Consider the following 4,774-nt stretch of genomic DNA (forward strand, 5'->3'; position numbering starts at 1 on the left):
AGCTTTTTGAAATTACTAGAACGGTTTCCAATAGGTTTGAAAAGGTTCTAGGGTTCAATGATTTTCACAAGGTGTTTAAGACTCGCCAAGATGGATATTGTTGGAGTTGGCTTACCTTAAAGATGTGAAGGAAGGAGGAAGGAGTGCACTCTGCAAGAAAGGGATTGATCACCATGTCAAGGGCAATTGATAGTTTTTTTATTGGGAGCTCCAGTGCGCGAGACGTGAAGAAACAATCAATCGCTAGGGCCTAGCAATCGATCGCACCGATCATTTGACTTGGCTTGTTTTGGTCTAAACGTAGGTTTTGGGCAAGTTTCTTGGTCTAGTTTGACTAGGATTGGTTTTCTATTCCTTGTAACATTGTACTAAAGTCCTATGATCTATAAATAGGCATTTTAGTACTTGGGTTTTTTCTAACGAGTGCAAGAGAGAAAATAAGGGCATCAAATTGGGTTTGAGCCAGAGTGAGAGAAAGGAGAGCTAGGGCTTGGGAGATAGCAAAGTGGATTCTTCTTTGTAACCAAAGGGGTTCTTTCATACTAGTGAATTTCTCAAACCTCAATAAAGTTCTTGTGTTCTTTACAAGATCTTTGATAGTTTCTCTCTCTCTCTCTCTCTCTCTCTCTCTCTCTCTCTCTCTCTCTCTCTCTCTCTCTCTCTCTCTTATAGTTTCTTCCTCTTTTCTCAACAACTTTCTTGAAACTTCTTTTCTTTTTCTGCTTCAAATCTAAATGCACCCCTTTTATCTATTATTTTTTTCTTCTTATTCTCGTCTTTTTTCTTGGTATTGTGTCTGGATTTCTTGGTCTAGTTTTAAATTTAATTCTTGGTACTGTGTTTGTAAATCTAATCCATTTTCTTCTTTGGGCTAGATCTGTGTTATGTCTCTTACAAATCTTTCATTTGAATGTTTATTCCTTGGTGACTCATGTTTTTTGTTTGACTGGTTGTAGAAATAAAACATATGGGACAAGTTCTTGCTGTTGTTGATGGCAGATTGAATCTGTTTCGAAGGTAATTTAATGAAATTTCTCTTGTTCATCAATGAATACACTATCTCTTCAAAATCATAAATTTCTTTGGTTTTTTTAGTGGGTATTTGTGTTTCTGAATTTTGATGATTTATTTTTATTGAAGATGCGGTTAATGGGGCAGAGGTGAATTTCTAATCCTCCTGTTCAACATGCAAAGACTCTTCCAATGTGTCTCCATAATCCATGGTCAGAAAAAATTCTTGTCTCAGCTTGACGGAGTACACAAGGTTTACAAGAGTGACTTCAACTCCCAAAGAATGCAAAAGGTACTGATAGGCCTCAGTGTCTTTTGGCCATTTTTTTAGTAGTGTATGGATTCGTTTCATATTATACATGAACAAAATTATGAAAGCTGAGTGCTGAGCTTTGAATTTTATCAACCATTTATTTTCTTGTGTATTATATACCAATTTTGATATATGAATCATGTATGAGTCCTTGTTTTACAATTATGATGATGGGTTAGTTCATGTAATCTTATCTTATATAGATTTTGGCAAAAACAAAAGAAAAAAAATATTGTCATATGAATCTTGCCAAAAAAAATGATGTCACATATGAATTTTATTTTTCACTTAAATTATCAAAGCATTTAAAAAAAATTAGTCCGATCCGATGTTATTCGACGGAGTACCAAACACAATATAATTTAGTCATAATATTTATCTGAAACAGAACTAAACACTTTATAAATAAATTAATACTATCTGTTAGAAATTAATCAGTATAGTCCGACGTACCAAACGAGCCCTAAAGTTCATCAAATATCTTACTCGGATGACTTTGAAGAAGAGAATTTGAACTTAAGACTTATGTGGGTTGAATTATCTAAACTATTAATTGAAGGTACAAGCCTCCACTTCAATTACACAATAGACAACAAAATCAATATGATTACCTATTCCAATTATGATTATTTTTTAAAAGAAAATCTAGGCAACATACTTTAAACCGTAATTTACGGAAAAATAACGTGTTTTCTTATTAATCAATGAAAGTTCCAAAAACTAAAAAGTAACAGAAAATGATGAAATAAAAAATGTTTTTCATATATATAAGACAAAATGTTAAAATAGTCCAGCTCCTCCAAAATTGGACAAACCGGTCCAATTATTGTCCAACAATTACATGAATGAACTTTTATGTCACTGTCAGACAGTCACCCGAGAGTTATTTGAGGGACTGGACCATTTTGTCTTGGTGCCCTTCTTTTTGCCCTTAGAGCAACTCCACCTATTTGCCCTTTGCCATGGCCGGGCTAAGGCAGCCACTATTCACGTGAATAATTGCTGCCCTTGCAAAAGGTTGTGGTGTTCACCAATTTCCATGGCAACAATTATTCACATAAGATATGATAAGAGAAATTTGTATAGAGTTTTGGTGTGGGAAGTGAAAACTACAACTAAGTACTTTTTTAAAAAAAAAATCTGAAAATTTTCTTTTTTAAAATTTCTTTTTTGTGCTGGAACTAAGGCAAATCTTGCCTGAGAGCTAGCCTGAATTCGTGAGCCCCATCTCCTGCCGGGGCTAGCCCTTGCTGCTGGGAACCCACTTCCTCTCCCTCCCCCCCCACCCCCGGAACTGCTCTTATATGATAAAGCCCCAAAAAGTTCGTAGTGGTTTGAGTTAGCTTGGCGTTCACGTCTCAATTCAAACCAATCAAATAAAACTTGACCGTTGGAAAGAAAATCCAGAACACACTAGGATTCCTACTTCTCCTCAAACCCTAAACCGACACATTCATGTGCCCTATCCTATATAAACACTGCTGATTCTCCAAATGAATAGCCTTACAATTCACCAAACAAGTTAAAATTTCCTAAGTTTCTGCGAAGGAAAAGAAACCATGAAAAGAAAATCCGAACAAGAAGAATTTGAAGAATTTGAAGAAGAGAAAAAACAGAGGATTTGGAGTCATGGAGAGCACTGGCTGAGAGGGGAGATGGTTGGAGAAGGAAGCTCTGGTTCTGTTTTTCTTGCCACTCCCAAAAACCCAAGAAGGGGTGAGTTTGGTAGCATGCTAAACTTTCCGGGATTGATGGCGGTGAAATAGGCAGAGGTCTCTGATTCAGAGTCAATCCGGCATGAGGCAGAGGTTCTGTTGGATATTAAGGGTTGCCCTTTTATCATTGAGCGCTTTGGTGAAGAAATCACAACCAGTGAAGAGGGTGGTGATCACATGGTCTATAACTTGTTGCTGGAATTTGCCTCTGGAGGAACTCTTGGTGATCTGATTGAGAAATCCAACGGTCATGGATTGCCTGAAGCTGAAGTTAGAAGGTATACGACGTCGATACTCGAAGGGATTAAGCATATTCACAAGTTTGATTATGTTCATTGTGATTTGAAGCCGGAAAACATTCTGCTTGTACCAAATCATGCAACTAGTACTGGTAGTTTTGTGGCTAAGATTTCAGATTTTGGATTGGCTAAGAAAACCAAGGAGAATTGCGGTCAATGGAGAGGCACTCCTACGTATCTGTCCCCAGAAGCCTTGAATGATAGTGAGCAGGAGCCGCCCTCTGATATATGGTCTCTTGGTTGTATCGTACTTGAGATGCTAACCGGCAAGTCCTCCTCAGATTTAAAGCCTGGTTGTGAACTTGAAGATTTCCACTGTATGTTTGATCACGTATGTACTCCCAAAATCCCTGCTGAAGTCTCAGGTGTGGCCAGGGATTTTCTTAAGAGTTGCCTTGCCATGAGGTCTTGCGAAAGGCTGACCGCTGAAAAGCTCTTGCTTCATCCATTCGTTGTGCTGCCAAAGCCATCGAAAGAAGCTCGTCATACAAAGGGGAAGGTGGTTTGCTCATCTTCAGGCTACGCAGATGGCTCCAAACCAAGTGCAGATTGTCACGCAAGCTCTGCCATTGTTTGCAGAATTCCGCCACCACCCGGTTTTGAGATGCTGCTCTTGTTTGATGTGATAAACTCAGTACAAATGTGTTAGGTTCTTTGTTGTGTATTCTTTTGAATTGTAAAGTCCCTTACTTGAAACTATTCGGTTCTTTGTTGTGTATTCTTTTGAATTGTAAAGTCCCTTACTTGAAACTATTCGTTTCAAGTTCATCAACACGGAATTTTTCAAAGTGATTCAAAATTTCTGTCCTGGTTTTTTGTTTACTTTTGTTCGTACTAAGTTGTGTTTACTTTTGGTTGCCCTAATTTCTTTGTGCTTGATTAGCCCTAACAAGGTTGCGCATGCCGGTAGTTGCTACCTAATCCTAATTAAGCTACTAGAATTTAGATCAGATGACTAATGACTTATTTCTATAATCTAGACTCAGCTTCTGCACTGGAGATAAATAGATTCACAAAGATTTGCAGTAATTTTGGGAGTGTTTATCCTTTTATTGCTTGGCCTAATTCCGGGATGGTGGAAGATTGCTCACTTAACTATTCTTTCTTTTTTTAAAGTCCCTTAATTGCAGTTAACCATTTCAAAGTTTCAAGTTTATAATGGCAGAACTATGCAATCACTCAAATTTCTGTCCAATTTTTTATGCAGATTCACTCTCCCTGATGAGTGTACACTTCATTTGATTTGCTACTTCTTATTAAAACAACTGTTTTGGTTGGTACTTGCTGCTGTGGGAGCAATTTTCGTCCCACTAGAATATTCGCCCAAGATTCCTTCGTCTTCTCTGCTTATTTTTCTCCCTGCAAAACAAATCGGAGTAAAAGGACCACACCCGGGGGGGTGTTGACCAAAGGCCCTCTGATGGTTAAGTTAGGTT

General features: G+C 37.8%; 1 pseudogene; it reads left to right on the forward strand.

Annotated features, from left to right (window-relative positions):
- Window positions 1-2,803: 2,803 nt before the first annotated feature.
- LOC117621661 lies at window positions 2,804-3,987 on the forward strand (annotated as a pseudogene).
- The last annotated feature ends 787 nt before the right edge of the window (window positions 3,988-4,774 follow it).

This window comes from Prunus dulcis, chromosome 3 (assembly GCF_902201215.1).
Source record: "Prunus dulcis chromosome 3, ALMONDv2, whole genome shotgun sequence".
Classification (NCBI taxonomy): Eukaryota; Viridiplantae; Streptophyta; class Magnoliopsida; order Rosales; family Rosaceae; genus Prunus; species Prunus dulcis.